The following is a 16,603-nucleotide window of genomic DNA, read 5'->3' on the forward strand; positions in this document are numbered from 1 at the left end:
TCCTCAACACCCAAGATTAGCCAAGGGTGAACTGATCAAGCCTGACCTGATTTAAACTTTAATGGGGTTACACCACCTCCCCCACCAAAAAAAAAATAAACATCAGGAATGCACAGATAACGGCAGAGGGGTGAGCATTTTTATGTATTTATTTAATTTTTTAATTTTTTTTTAAAAAAGGAAGAGCCGGGAGATACGATGGTGGGGTGCACAATAACACACTCGCATATCAGTAGGTATATAGGACCTTGACGTTTGGGGTTTTTTTGTGTATGTGTGTGTGTGCTGTTCTTTTGTGTGTACGTTGGAACGCTCGCTCGCTTTGCCCCCCCCCCTCCGCCCCCCCAGTCGAGCAGCTCCGGCCAAAATGACATACAAGGAATGAGATGAAAGAATGCAAAGGAGCAGCCCCTGAGGAGGGGGCAAAGCTGCCCTCTCCCCTCCTCTCCCCTCTGCAAGGAGAACGGGAAGAAGGTTGGCTGGCTGGCAGATGCTTGTGTCTGGCTAGCTGGCGTGTGCGTGTGTGTGGGGTGGGGGGAGGGAGTACTGGCAGGCCCCCAGCTCCTCCTCCTCCTCCTCCTCTTCCCTCCTCCTTGTGCTGTGTGCTGGAGCCCGCCCGGAGGCTCGGAGGAGGAGGAGCTGCTGCTGCTAACCAGGCTTGGGTAGGATCCGGGATCCCCGCTCGGGGTTGGTGGGAGACCTTGAGGGCAGGCAGGCGGGGAGTAAGAAAGAAAGCGACGTCCAGCGAAAAGGGGGAAACGGGGTGGGGGGGAAGGAAGGAAGGAAGGAGGGAGGGAGGGAGCAAAATGCAGATGACGAGAGCTTGGTAAGCGAGGGAAAATTAGAACCCCCCCTCCCTCCCTTCCCAGCAAAGCTGGGCGGAGGCATTGGGAAGGAATGGTGCATACGGATTTCGTGGGGTGAAGGGGAAGGATGTGAACGACAGCAGGTTGGGTTTGGTCGGGGGGGGGGAGAAGAGAAGTGGCAGCTTACCTGCGGCCCTCCGTGGCGAAGAAGGGGGAGAGGGAGAGAGCGAGCGTAGCAGGGGCCGGGTGGGTGGAAGAGACATCGGAGGGGAGTGACTGATCCCCCCCCCCCCGGTTGAGTGGATGAGGATTAAGGGAAGAACAGAGGAGGCTGAGGAGGAGGAAGAGGATGTCGGGAGGGCGGCTGGGCTGCAGGTGGAAAGAGGAAGGGGCCTGGATATAGAGGAAGGTGGAGTGTGGAGTAACTGCCAGGCCTGGCAGCGGCGGGTAGCGGAGGGGGTGTTGAGGAGGAATTGATACGCCTCCCTCCCATCCACCCACCCCCAATGCATTGCCATGAAAATTATGGAAATAGAGAGGAGAAAAAACAGCCCCTGCGGAGATTATTAAGAGGAAAAATCTGGTGGGGGAGGTGGGGTACGCAGATCAGCACAGGTTTCCGGGGTTGAGGAAAGTGGAAGGTAGAATATCTGGAGCTCGGTGGTTGAACCCAGGGGTCCTGAGGCTTGGCGGCTTTTCTTGCAGACCCTTCACGAACCAAACTAGGTAACGTCATCAGGGAAGTTGGGAGGCAAGGAGAAATCAAACATTTAGGTGGTGGGGGTGGTGGGGACTCAGCCGAACCGGACACATCTAGAAAAGATAACTTGGGACAGGAGGTCGCGATGGGCAGCAGAATGGAGAACGATAGCAAGCTTTGGACTCTGTGGGAAGTGGGGGGGAGGATCCAGTTCCTGTCCGAGGCTTGTTGGTATCCCTAGATCAGCGCCCCCTCCCCCCCTTCAATCTTTTAGGGGCACAAAGAACCGGTTCCGTGGAGAGAGATTTTTTTCCGCGGACCGGAGGAAACATGATTTCGTGCGCTGCCTGCATTCCGCGGATGGGGCTTCGCTTGTTGGCGTGGACCAGTTTCTGGCATGCCGTGGACCAGTGCTGGTCCATGGACCACGGGTGGGGGGATCTCTGCCCTAGATCACACTGATCAGTTGAAGGGTCAGTTTTGAACTCTTTGGGCCTGTGAGGTAAGGAACCCATTTGTTTTATCTACGGAGAGTATTTTGAGACTGGGATTCAGCCAGTTCGCACCACTTCGGGAGAACCGGTTGTTAACTTTCTGAGCAGTTTGGTGAACAGGTTGTTGGAAGAAATTATTAGGGCAGAGAACCGGTTGTTAAATTATTTGAATCCCACCACTGGACGCAAGTCTTGGCTATTTGAGAAGCCTTCTCGAGTCCGGTTTTAGATTAAATCCTCCTCATCCGTTCCCATCAGGGTCAAGATCTTAAACGACAATTGAAAACTTAGTATTTTATTCTGAGGAATGTTAGAAATAATGTTTCTAAACCTCTCGCGTTTCCCTCCCTCTCTCGAGATCATTTAATGGTAACATGCAGTTCATTTAAACTCTTATTTTTTTTTAAAAAAAGAGATTGGGAAAACATTTATCTGAAATGCTTTAGCGTCTCCTGCTCGAGCAAAGGGGGTTGGACTAGAAGATCTCCAAGGGTCCCTTCCAATGGTGTTATTTTAAACGAGGACCCAGATTGTTGGGGGCAAAGAGGCTGACTCTGTAAACCGCTTAGAGAGGGGCTGCAAAGCACTGTGAAAGCGGTATACAAGTCTAAGTGTTATCGCTATTTATTAGTCAGGTAAAATGCAAATGATTCCAACTTTTGTAGATGATTTTCTCATGGACATCCCTTTCTAGGAAAACTGGGACCCGTGCTTTTCCCTTTTTACAGTGGCCAGTTTAATCCTTGGGGTTAGGGGTGAAGAAAGAGGGGGGTGATTTGGCACAAAAGCTTTTGAATTGATACCTGCCTGTGAAAAAATTACACAAAAAAAAAAAAATCAAGGTTCCAGTTCTAGAAAAATAAATAAATAAATGGATATATTTCATCCCTGAAACACTTTCTCGACCATGCGAGTTTCATCTCAAATGTTGAGTTCCTTCGATATATATTAAAAAAAAAAATAACTATCTCTAATATTACTGGATATCGTCCTTAAACTTTCTGTGCCTTGCTTCCACGCCTTTTTCGTAAATTCTTCCAACAGTGGATTCTGCAACGACAGTGGTTTTTACGGTTTTGAGTAAACCGAGTGAATTTGTCTTCGATTAACACTTTTAGAACTCGAGGGAAATCCCTCACTCCTGCTATTTCCAAATGCAATGGGCAAGAAAATGAGATGAAGTTCTGCTATAGTAAGATTTGCAATAGTCCAGCAAGTTTCCGGTAGTTCTAACATCGGTGATTTAAAAAAAACCCAAATTTCCTCCCAGCCAGTAGAAATTAAGAAAACCTGTGCTTGAAAGTTTTATATTCTCTAGTTCTGATACCAAAATTAGTTCCTTTTTTAATATTTTACCTTTGTTTAATAATTTTTTTTACCCCCCGACTTCTGTCATTATTTTTACCCCCCGACTTCTGTTGGTGAACCTTGTGGTTTTAAATGAAAAACAAAGTGGATTTTAGAAGTGTATAGTCCACTTTGATTTTTTTTCTTTCTTTTTATTTATTTATTTATTTATTTATTTATTTATTTATTTATTTATTTATTATATTTCTATACCGCCTTTCTCCCGTAGGACTCAAGGCGGTGCACAGTCAACAAAAATATAGACACACAAACATCATAAAATTGCTAATTAAAATTATTACTTAGTTTGTTCAATTAAATAAAACCCAGAATTAGATAACATTATTAGATAATTATTAAAGGGGCTATTCGTTTATATTATGATTTCTCCCGGAATTCATTCAAAAAGTCAAAAATAAAAATTCAGCCCGTGAGCTGTAACCAGATTAAAATATACCATTTTCGATACCTCTGCTGCATTAACTGATTTTCTGGCATGTGGAAAGATGGTATATGGGAGGGACGGTGATTTTTTTAAAAAAATGCGGGATTTCCTAGTTTTTCGTTTTCCAAATTGTCCGTGGAAATTAGAGAAGTGAGAGTTATATCAAGGACATCATCTCTACAAACATGTATTTAGTTGGATGTAACTTCCCTGCATTGAGCATTAATCTTTTATTTACGTACAGGTAGTCCTTGACTGTTTAGTGACCGAACTTTGAACGGTCATTTAGTGACCGTTCGAAGTTACAATGGCACTGAAAAAAGTCACTTATCCAGGGGCGGGTTTCACTTACCTTTACCATCGATTCGCCGCGCACGCTCGTTTCTCACACGTATGTGCTGTTTGCGCATGCACCTGGCCTTCCTTGCATGTGCTTTGTTCGCTCGTGCGCTTTACGAGGATGCATCCAGCCTCGAAAACGTGCCTAAATAGCACAACTTGGAGCCGCGGGGGCAGAGGGGGCGGGCCCACCTGCGATCGCCGCTACCGGTTTGTGCGAACCGGCTGAATTCCACCTCTGGTTTTGACCGTTTTTCACACAACTGTTGCAGCCTCCCCATGGTCACATGATCAAAATTTGGATGCTTGGCAACCGACCCATATTTACGACGGCTGCAGTATCCCGGGGTCGTGTGATTTCCCCCTATTGCGACCTTCCGGCAAGCAAAGTTAACAGGGTAAACCAGATTTACCGAACTATCGCGTTAGTAGTTTAACAACGGCAGTGATTCGTTTAATAACTCTGGCAAGAAAGGTGGTAAAACTCACTTAACAAATATTTCCGCTCGCAACAGAAATTTTGGGATCAAGTTGTGGTCGTACAGTCTTCAACCGGGGAGGGAAAACATTTCCTTGCATTCCTGTTTTTCTTGATGTATACATATTACGCAGTCCAGATTTTATGAATGATACTCCAAATATGAGCCGCAGTGGTTAAAGGGCAGTACTGCAGGCTACTTCTGCTGCCTGCCGGCTGCAGTTCTTATATGCCGTCTTATATGTTTTTGAACCCTGAAATAAGCGCTTGGCCTTATTGCCGTGCCCTCAAAAGCCCGATTGGGCTTATTATCAGGGGATGTCTTATTTTGGGGGAAACAGGTTATCTATCTATCTGTCTGTCTGTCTGTCTGTCTATCTATCTATCTATCTATCTATCTATCTATCTATCTATCTACCTACCTACCTACCTACCTACCTACCTACCTACCTACCTATCTACCTACCTAACTACCTATCTACCTACTTTCTTTCTTCTTTCTCTCTCTCTCTCCCTTTCCTCCTTTCCTTTCCTTTCCTTTCCTTTCCTTTCCTTTCTTTTCCTTTCCTTTCCTTTCCTTTCCCTTCCTTCCTTCCTTCCTTCTTCCTACCTACCTACCTACCTACCTACCTACCAACCATCTGAGGTAGCCACAGTGGCGCAGTAGTTAAGAGTGCAGTACTGCAGGCTACTTCTGCTGACTGCCGGCTGCCTCCAATTTGGCAGTTTGAATCTCGCCAGGCTCAAGGTTGACTCAGCCTTCCATCCTTCCGAGGTGGATAAAATGAGGACTCAGATTGTTGGGGGCAAGAGGCTGACTCTGTAAACCGCTTAGAGAGAAGGCTGTAAAGCACTGTAAAGCGGTATATAAGTCTTTAGTGCTATTGCTATAAATCGGAGGATATTGAAAAATCTTGCAGAAACAGATTGGCATTTGCAAAAAAAAAAAAAAAGAAAGAAAGAAAGAATGAAAAGTTATCTGTAGCCTTTGCTGAATTTCTCATCCTTTCTTTGCTTCAATGACTCACGCAAGAGAACCTCACACAAATTCCGTAATCGCAAAACAGGTTGGAGCAGGAGAGCAACACAAATTTATAGAGAAGAAAAGAAGAGGGCTATTACGACGGTATCAATTACGTTATAAAAATGGTTGTTTTGAAAAAATGGGTCATTTTTTCCCCTAAACGATAGGCAGTCGGTATAATACATCCATAGCTATCTGTCGTGGTCCGTTCAGAAGGTTTTGCTTCGATTTTTAGACCCCGAGGAATGAATTTTTAGATTTTTAGACCCATTGGGCATTATGTTATAATATAATGTAATAAACGTGATACATTTGGAGATTTTCCTCTCCTTTTTTCATAAATGATTCTGATTTGTTCAAAGACGACAGGGCTGATAATTGAATTGTAGAGCTATAGGAAAAGTTCTCGTATATTAGCATCAGCTATTGGAATAAACACTTGGCAGAGATTATGGGAGAGTGGTGCGGTGGCCTAGAGGTGGAACTGTCGCCTCATAATTTGGAGGCTGTGAGTTCGATCCCAGGTCGAGGCAGATATTTCTCTCTCTGGGTACACTGAGAATATATCTGCTGAACAAAACTCCGCATTGGCGACAGGAAAGGCATCTGGCCATTAAAACACTCTGCTAGCTCCATTCAGTTGCCCAGACTCCACCCCGCAAGAGATTATAGAGTGGTTAAATGGAGATGATGATTTGACAGAGATTATTTATTTATTTATTTATTTATTTATTTATTTATTTATTTATTTATTTATTATATTTCTATACCGCCTTTCTCCCGTAGGACTCAAGGCGGTGTATAGTCAAGAAAAATATAGACACACAAACATCATAAAATTAAGGAGGAATCACTACAGATAGTCCTCAACTTAGGATCACAACTGAACCCAAAATTTCCGTTGTTAAGCAAGACATTTGTTAAGTGAGTTTTGCCCCATTTTACGGCTTTTCTTGCCGCAGTTGTCAAATGAATCGCTGCTGTTGATAAGTTAGTCACCCGCTTGCTAAGTGAATTTGGCTTTCTCCATTGACTTTGCTTGTCCAAAGGTCGCAAAAGGGGAATCACGTGATTCTGCCCCATTGCGACGGTCATAAGTATGAACCAGTTGCCAAGCATCTGAATTTTGATCACCTGGTCGTGGGGACGCTGCAAAGGTCGTAATTGTGAAAAAAACGGTCATACGTCATGTTTTTTTCAGTGGAGTCGTAACTTTGGACGGTCACTAAACGAACTGTTTTAAATTGAGGACTACCTGTACTTAGATTAGCTGTTCAGCAATTTGATTTGGGGATCTTGCGATCTCGGTATGTTAGTTAGAGCATTCTTGGTGTTTTGAGGAAAGTGTAGACGTGTAGAAGAAGTGTAGACTTCAGTTCCCGGAATTTCTTCACCAGCCTGGGGAATTCTGGGAGTTGAAGTCCACACCTCTTCAGGTGGCCAAGGGGCTGACTCGAGAATTCTGGGAGTTGAAGTCCACACTTCTTCAGGTGGCCAAGGGGCTGACTCGAGAATTCTGGGAGTTGAAGTCCACTCCTCTTTAAATGGCCAAGTGGCTGACTCGAGAATTCTGGGAGTTGAAGTCCACACCTCTTTAAATGGCCAAGTGGCTGACTCGAGAATTCTGGGAGTTGAAGTCCACTCCTCTTTAAATGGCCAAGTGGCTGACTCGAGAATTCTGGGAGTTGAAGTCCACACCTCTTCAGGTGGCCAAGGGGCTGACTCAAGAATTCTGGGAGTTGAAGTCCACTCCTCTTTAAATGGCCAAGTGGCTGACTCGAGAATTCTGGGAGTTGAAGTCCACACCTCTTCAGGTGGCCAAGGGGCTGACTCGAGAATTCTGGGAGTTGAAGTCCACTCCTCTTTAAATGGCCAAGTGGCTGACTCGAGAATTCTGGGAGTTGAAGTCCACACCTCTTCAGGTGGCCAAGGGGCTGACTCGAGGATTCTGGGAGTTGAAGTCCACACCTCTTCATGTGACTAAGTGGCTGATTTGAGAATTCTGGGAGTTGAAGTCCACACCACTTCAAGTGGCCAAAGGGCTGACTCGAGGATTCTGGGAGTTGAAGTCCACTCCTCTTTAAGTGGCCAAGGGGCTGACTCGAGGATTCTGGGAGTTGAAGTCCACTCCTCTTCATGTGACTAAGTGGCTGATTTGAGAATTCTGGGAGTTGAAGTCCACACCACTTCAAGTGGCCAAAGGGCTGACTCGAGGATTCTGGGAGTTGAAGTCCACTCCTCTTTAAGTGGCCAAGGGGCTGACTCGAGGATTCTGGGAGTTGAAGTCCACTCCTCTTCATGTGACTAAGTGGCTGATTTGAGAATTCTGGGAGTTGAAGTCCACACCACTTCAAGTGGCCAAAGGGCTGACTCGAGGATTCTGGGAGTTGAAGTCCACTCCTCTTTAAGTGGCCAAGGGGCTGACTCGAGGATTCTGGGAGTTGAAGTCCACACCTCTTCATGTGACTAAGTGGCTGATTTGAGAATTCTGGGAGTTGAAGTCCACACCACTTCAAGTGGCCAAGGGGCTGACTCGAGGATTCTGGGAGTTGAAGTCCACTCCTCTTTAAGTGGCCAAGGGGCTGACTCGAGGATTCTGGGAGTTGAAGTCCACTCCTCTTTAAGTGGCCAAGGGGCTGACTCGAGAATTCTGGGAGTTGAAGTCTACACCTCTTCAGGTGGCCAAGGGGCTGACTCGAGGATTCTGGGAGTTGAAGTCCACTCCTCTTTAAGTGGCCAAAGGGCTGACTCGAGAATTCTGGGAGTTGAAGTCCACACCTCTTCAGGTGGCCAAGGGGCTGACTCGAGAATTCTGGGAGTTGAAGTCCACTCCTCTTTAAATGGCCAAGTGGCTGACTCGAGAATTCTGGGAGTTGAAGTCCACACCTCTTCAGGTGGCCAAGGGGCTGACTCGAGGATTCTGGGAGTTGAAGTCCACACCTCTTCATGTGACTAAGTGGCTGATTTGAGAATTCTGGGAGTTGAAGTCCACACCACTTCAAGTGGCCAAAGGGCTGACTCGAGGATTCTGGGAGTTGAAGTCCACTCCTCTTTAAGTGGCCAAGGGGCTGACTCGAGGATTCTGGGAGTTGAAGTCCACTCCTCTTCATGTGACTAAGTGGCTGATTTGAGAATTCTGGGAGTTGAAGTCCACACCACTTCAAGTGGCCAAAGGGCTGACTCGAGGATTCTGGGAGTTGAAGTCCACTCCTCTTTAAGTGGCCAAGGGGCTGACTCGAGGATTCTGGGAGTTGAAGTCCACTCCTCTTCATGTGACTAAGTGGCTGATTTGAGAATTCTGGGAGTTGAAGTCCACACCACTTCAAGTGGCCAAAGGGCTGACTCGAGGATTCTGGGAGTTGAAGTCCACTCCTCTTTAAGTGGCCAAGGGGCTGACTCGAGGATTCTGGGAGTTGAAGTCCACACCTCTTCATGTGACTAAGTGGCTGATTTGAGAATTCTGGGAGTTGAAGTCCACACCACTTCAAGTGGCCAAGGGGCTGACTCGAGGATTCTGGGAGTTGAAGTCCACTCCTCTTTAAGTGGCCAAGGGGCTGACTCGAGGATTCTGGGAGTTGAAGTCCACTCCTCTTTAAGTGGCCAAGGGGCTGACTCGAGAATTCTGGGAGTTGAAGTCTACACCTCTTCAGGTGGCCAAGGGGCTGACTCGAGGATTCTGGGAGTTGAAGTCCACTCCTCTTTAAGTGGCCAAAGGGCTGACTCGAGAATTCTGGGAGTTGAAGTCCACACCACTTCAAGTGGCCAAAGGGCTGACTCGAGGATTCTGGGAGTTGAAGTCCACTCCTCTTCATGTGACCAAGTGGCTGACTTGAGAATTCTGGGAGTTGAGGTCCACATCTCTTTATGTGACCCAGGAGAGGGAGGGAGGGAGGGAGAGACAGAGAGACAGAGAGACTGCTTTAAACCATTAACCTTCATTACTTTCTATTTAATTTGTCTGTTTTAATAACATGCTGAGGTTGCCTTTTATTTTAATTTCACGTTGGTAAATTCCACTTGAGTGTGCTTCAGGATAGGCCTCTGACAACTTGTGATCTACTTAGGTAAGACATTAGATGCGAGCTACTAAGTCCGTAAAAGACTGGCCAAATGAAAAGAATAAATACGCCTATCTGTTTTTAACTAGTCCCAAATAGGCAACTAAAACAAAATGGCTTCTGAATCCCTACATGGGACGCAATCTGTCTTGGATGGAAGAGGGGTGTCTTTAGGCTGGCTCTATTTATCTCATGAGCTTATTTCATTGGAGATAGATAGATTATGGATGGATGGATGGATAGATAGATATGAATGCTTCATTGCTTGGGGGAAAGCCACAAGTTTCATATTTGGTTAAGGATGGGTGGAGGTCTCCCTTCCTCTTATAGTTTTTCAGGCTGGACCCAGAGAAAGCAGCCAACTCGTCCAAAATTCTTGAGTGGAGATGGTAGAAACAAGACTTGGTCTACCTTAATTTCTTTTTCGGCAGAAGCTACTTGGAGAGCTGCCACAGATTTCTGCATCACGGCGAGACGCCATAGAATATCACCTTCGTTGATCTGCGAAAGCTTGTCGGCACAGTTTAAGTTGAGCGAAGTCACAAGCTTTCAAATGGCAGCGCGTGTGATGCAGCCTTCGACATAATTGCCGGTGGCCCTTTTTTTTTTAATTTTATTTTTTATTTTGCTATAATGACAGAGGCCTACTTAATAAATAGCAAACACACACACATGTTCCTCACTCTAACAAAAATATTAACCCGGAATAAAAGACAGATTATAATTCATCCGCTGCATTTCTTTTTTTTTCTTTTTTCTTTTTTTTGAAATAATTTTTATTACAATTTTCCTTTACACAACTCTAGTACATAAGCAACAGACTGTTATTTTTGTATACTTCGGATCAGCATTCCATACAATATATACATTATATACATTCAATATCTAGTCCTCAATAGCCTTGTGTATATTTCCAGTTTTTATTTCTATTATCTATCCAAGTGTACCATTTTCCCCAAACCGCATAAAATTTCGAACCCTCTTTTTCTTTTAGTTCTAGGGAAAGTTTATCCCTTTCGGCACATTCATATATCTTCTGAATGATCAATCCCTCTGGTGGTGTATTGCGTTCCTTCCAATATATATATATATATATTTTAATTTGATTTATATGCCGCCCTTCTCCGAAGACTCAGGGCGGCTTACAATGTGCTCAGCAATAGCCTTCATCCTTTTGTATATTTATACAAAGTCAGCTTATTGCCCCCACAAACTGGGTCCTCAATTTACCTACCTTAGAAAGGATGGAAGGCTGAGTCAACCTTGAGCCTTGGCGAGATTCGAACCCTGCAGTAATTGCAGGCAGCTGGTCTTAATAACCAGCTTAATAACAGGGTGCCTTAAACCCCTGTACTACCAAGGCTGTCTTGCGCGAACGCAATTCTTGCCGCTGTTAATATGTGTAGAATCAAATATCTTTCTTTCAAATTTTGTTTCAAGTATTCTCAGGAGAAATGTTTCCAGGTTTAGTTCTATTTGACATTTTATTGTCTCTTGTAGCCATCCTTGTATCTTAGTCCAGTACTTTTTCATTTCAGGACATAGCCACCAAGCATGAAAGAATGTACCTTGACATTGGTTACATTTCTAACATTTTGGGCTTAAATTCGAGTACATTTTAGCCAGCCTTGCTGGGGCTAGGGACCAAAAGCTTTTTGTATTGATTTTCCTTAGCAGCGGATTTTGTAATTTTTGTTCCAAATTCTTTCCCAATCCTCTAAATCTATATTATGCTCTATGTTTTTAGCCCATGCAATCATCAGTTCTTTCAACACCTCCTCTACTCTCTCAAATTCTAATTCATCAGCTGCATTTCTATCAACTGTTAATTTGGGGGTTTTGTTTTCGTTTTTATTGGTGAGATCAGCCTTTATTTGGGGGCATTTTTCATGGCAATGATGCCAAGAAGTCATTCCAGCTATATACCCGTTGGTGATTCTGGGTACGGCAGAGAATATTCGCAGGCCGAAATCAAATCAAAATACAGCAGAAGTAAAGTTTATTGCCATTCCAAACAGTACCACAGGAAATTTCTTCTTCTTCTAGTACCATATCCGTCATCGGACATTGGCAATCCTATTTTTATCAACAGCCGCACGAAAAAAGTGCTGCTGAGTTTTGTCCAAACCGGTCCCTTAGATTTTGAAGCCATGAGGTGGTGGTTCTGCCTGGATCTCATTTGCCTCCAATCTTTCTTTTTGTCAACCCAGCTTAGATGTAACAACCACCTATAAATCCACATTTCAAATGCTTCTAGTCTCTTCAAGTGGCTTTCTGTCAGAGACCAACTCTCCACTCCTCAGAGCAGGATAGAAAAGATGTAGCATCTGACAAAGTCTCATTTTCAATTTTAGGCTTATGTCGTGACTACAGAAGACATTTTTCATTTTGTTGTTACGTCTAAGCCGGGTTGACAAAATCAGAAATGAGGTGGTGATAAACTGCCTGGGAAAGCCAAAGGAAAATCATCAAAACCATTAAAAAGCGAAAGTTAGAATATTTCGGACATGTGATGCGACACCCGCTTTTTAATGGCGGTTGATGTTGAAGGTGGTTGAAGGATGATTTTCCTTTGGCTTTTCCAGGCAGCTTATCACCACCTCATTTCTGATTTTGTCAACCCAGCTTAGACGTAACAACCGCCTATAAATCCACATTTCAAATGCTTTTAGTCTCTTCAAGTGGCTTTCTGTCACGAGACCAACTCTCCACTCCATAGAGCAGGATAGAAAAGATGTAGCATCTGACAAAGTCTCATTTTCAATTTTAGGCTTATGTCGTGAGTACAGAAGACATTTTTCATTTTTTTTTAAATTTGATTTATATGCCGCCCTTCTCCGGAGACTCAGGGCTGCTTACAGTGCATTAAGCAATAGCCTTCATACTTTTGTATATTTTATACAAAGTCAATTTATTGCCCCCACAAACTGGGTCCTCAATTTACCTACCTTAGAAAGGATGGAAGGCTGAGTCAACCTTGAGCCTGGCAAGATTCGAACTTACTTTAATTGCAGACAGCTGGTGTTAAATTACAGTGCCTTGTCTGCAGAGCTATCCAGGCTCTGCAGAAGAACGCCGTTTGAGCTTGTCTCTAGCCTTGTCTTTACTTCAGTGGACATGTCCCAGCTGAGGAGGAAATAGGTAAAGGTAAAGGTTCCCCTCGCACATATGTGTTAGTTCCCTACTCTAGGGGGCGGTGCTCATCTCCGTTTCAAAGCCGAAGAGCCAGCGCTGTCGGTAGACATCTCCGTGGTAATGTGGCCGACATGACTAAACGCCAAAGACGCACAGAACGCTGTTACCTTCCCACCAAAGGTGGTCCCTATTTTTCTCCTTGCATTTTTTAGGTGCTTTCGAACTGCTAGGTTGGCAGAAACTGGGACAAGTAACGGGAGCTCCCCCCGTTACGCGGCACTATCTCTGAACTGCCGGCCTTTTGATCGATAAGCTCAGCGTCTTAGTCACTGAGCCACCGCTTCCTTGAAGAGGAAATATGACATCATCATGTCATCAGTTGTTTTATAAAAGTTGCCAACGGGACCTCAATTTGGGGGCGCGTTCTGTTTGAGGTTGAAAAAAAATGATTGGCCTTACAATGCAGCGTTTTGCCCAGTTAAGGGTTACAAAAGATTGGAGAGTTTTAGCAGAAGATAGATGTCCTGCACATCGAAAGCTGAATCAGCACATGGAAGTAGAAATGTGTTCTGGAAAGTGTGGTCAGGGGTATACTTCTCCCGTACGGCTGTTCGTAGAAAAAGCACCGCTCCCTGTTTAATAGTGGATGGAATTAAGAGATTTTTTTTTTCTTTGTTGCAAATGACCCATAGTGGCAACAGGATCGAGATGCATAGAGTCATGTGCGACACGGAAAAACGCGAGCAATAGGGTTCATCCGGTGAAGCTGATGGGAATGAGGTTTAGAACAGATTAAAGATAGATAGATAGATAGATAGATAGATAGATAGATAGATAGATAGATAGATTACATGTTAGATAGATAGATAGATAGATAGATAGATAGATAGATAGATAGATAGATTACATGTTAGATAGATAGATAGATAGATAGATAGATAGATTACATGTTAGATAGATAGATAGATAGATAGATAGATAGATAGATAGAAAGATAAATAGATAGATAGATAGACAGATAGATATGATAGATACATGATAGATTACATGATGGATACTAGATAGATAGATAGATGATAGATAGATAGATGATAGATACATGATAGATACATACATGATAGAGCTGCACTGGCTCCCGGTGGTCTTCCGAGTGCGCTTCAAGGTTCTGGTTACCACCTTTAAAGCGCTCCATGGCTTAGGACCTGGTTATCTACGGGACCGCCTGCTACCACCAATAGCCTCCCACCGGCCAGTACGCTCCCATAGAGAGGGGCTCCTCCGGGTGCCGTCGGCCAAACAATGTTGACTGGCGGCCCCTAGGGGGAGAGCCTTCTCTGTGGGGGCACCTACGATCTGGAACGAGCTCTCCCCGGAGATACGGAGGATCCCGGATCTGCGCACCTTCCGCCGCGCGCTTAAAACGTTTTTATTTCATCAAGCTGGCCTGGCCTAAATCTTCTCCCTTTTAAAATTTCAAAATTTAAATTTTAAACACTAATTTTAATTTGTTTAATTATGGGATATTTTTAAAATTGAGCCAAATTGTTTAATCTGTTTTAATCTATTTTAAATTTTGTATTCCTGTGTTTTATCTTTTGGCTGTTCACCGCCCTGAGTCCTTCGGGAGAAGGGCAGTATAGAAATCTAATAAAATAAATAAATAAAATAAATAAATAGATGATTGATAGATAAAATAGATTGCATGATGAATACATAGATAGATACAAGATAGATAGATGATAGATACATGATAGATAGATACATGATAGATGATAGATAGATACATGATAGATAGATAGAGAGAGAGAGAGAGAGAGAGAGATACACGATAGAGACATGATAGATTGATAGATGAGATACATGATAGATAAGAAAGGAAAGAAAGAAAAAGAAAGGAAGGAAGGAAGGAAGAAAAAAGAAAAAGAAAAGAGAATTTTTTTTTGACCAAGTGTGATTGGACACACAAGGAATTTGTCTTTGGTGCATATGCTCTCAGTGTACATAAAAAGGAAAGATACATTTGTTAAGAATCACAAGGTACAACACTTAATGATAGTCATAGGGTCCAAATAAGCAATCCAATCATACTAGGAAACAATATAAACCGTAAGGATACAGCAACAAGTTACAATCATGCAATCATAAGTGGGAGGAGATGGGTGATAAAAACGATGAGAAGATTAATAGCAATAGTCATGCAGACTTAGTGAATAGTTTCACAGTGTTGAGGGAATTATTTGTTTAGCAGAGTGATGGCGTTCGGGAAAAAACTGTCCTCGTGTCTAGTTGTTCTGGTGTGCAGTGCTCTATAGTGTCGTTTTGAGGGTAGGAGTTGAAACAGTTTTTGTCCCGGATGCGAGGGGTCTGTAAACATTTTCACAGCCTTCTTTTTGACGTATAGCAATAGCACTTATGGAACTTATGACCCACAATTGAGCCCAACATTTAAGTGATATTTAAGTTGCTAAGTGAAATATTTGTTAAGTGACTTTTCAACAATGTCTCTTTCCACCTATGTTATGTGAATCACTGCGCTTCTTAAATTAGTAATACACCGGTTAAGTGGAACTGGTTTTCCCCATTGCCTTTGCTTGTTCACAAGGTCGCAAAAGGGGATCACATGACTCGGGGACACAAATGTGAGTTAGTTGTCAAGAATCTGAATGTAAATGGTCATGCCACAATGGTCGTAAGGGTGAAAAATGGTCATGAGTTAAGTTTTTTTCAGGGCCGTTGTAACTTTGAATGGTCACTGAACGAACTTTTGTCAGTCAAGGATTAACTGTATACCGCTTCACAATGCTTTACCGCCCTCTCTAAGCGGTTTACAGAGTCAGCCTATTGCCCCCAACAATCTGGGTCCTCATTTTACCCACCTCGGAAGGGATAGAAGGCTAAGTCAACCTTGAGCCGGTCAGGATCGAACTCCTGGCAGTTGGCAGAGTTAGCCTGCAATACTGCATTGTAACCACTGGGCCACCGCGGCTCATATATACAGGTAGTCCTCGACTTGCAATCCCAATTGAACCCCAAATTTCTGTTTGTTGAAGTGAATTTTGCTCCGTTTTACGGACTTTCTGGCCTCCGTTGTTAAAGCGAATCACTGCCGGTGCTAAATTAGGAACACTGTTGTTAAGCGAATCCGGATTTCCCATGGACTTCGCTTGACAGAAGGTCGCAAAAGGTCATCCATCACCTGACACACACACACACACACACACACCCTGGGACACTGCGACCATCATAAATACGAGTCGGTTTGCCAGGCCTCTGAATTTTGATCACATGACCATGGGGATGCTGTAACGGTTGTAAGTGTGGAAAAACGGTCGTCAGTCGCTTTTTTTCAGCCCCGTTGTAACCTCCAACGGTCACTAAAGGAGGGTTAGAGTTGACCCTGTACTACTTCTCCACATAGCAAATGATCAAGCTGTAATTCCTAACCGCCAAATGTGGGGATGACCGATTTCTTAGATGGGATGTTTCTGGACAGCAGGGCCTCTCCAAGGCTACCAGTCGCAATGTTGAGGAACAGCTTATTTTTCATACTCTACTAGCGGGAGGAATGAGTAGAAAGCAGTGGTGAAATCTGAGCCGGTTTGCTACCGGTTTGCTTGTTGCGCATGTGCGCCACGCACCAAAAGGAGGCTTGGGAAGGTAAGTAGAACAGCGAGGGGGGGCGGAATCAGCTGTGCGGCGTGATTTAGCTTCGCTAGGAAGCAGGATTTCCTGCTTTCTAGCAAAGCTAAACCGCGCCGCACAGCTGATCTTTTTTTA

The 16,603-nt window shown here is 44.1% G+C and overlaps 1 protein-coding gene across 30 annotated transcripts in view; it reads left to right on the forward strand.

Moving 5' to 3' along the window:
• CHD8 (chromodomain helicase DNA binding protein 8) overlaps positions 1-16,603 on the forward strand; it is a 131,582-nt gene that overhangs the window by 22,202 nt on the left and 92,777 nt on the right. The window contains exon 1 of one of the 30 annotated variants that reach the window (XM_087893790.1): positions 593-662. The exons of 27 other annotated variants lie outside the window; for them this stretch is intronic. The gene's annotated coding sequence lies outside the window, so the exon portion shown is untranslated. Of the gene's footprint in view, positions 1-592; positions 663-1,330; positions 1,533-16,603 lie in introns of those variants that run through there. 2 more of the 30 variants (XM_087893801.1, XM_087893786.1) reach the window with 2 other exon arrangements.

Source organism: Pantherophis guttatus, chromosome 4 (genome assembly GCF_059756535.1).
Source record: "Pantherophis guttatus breed Tessera chromosome 4, ASM5975653v1, whole genome shotgun sequence".
Classification (NCBI taxonomy): Eukaryota; Metazoa; Chordata; class Lepidosauria; order Squamata; family Colubridae; genus Pantherophis; species Pantherophis guttatus.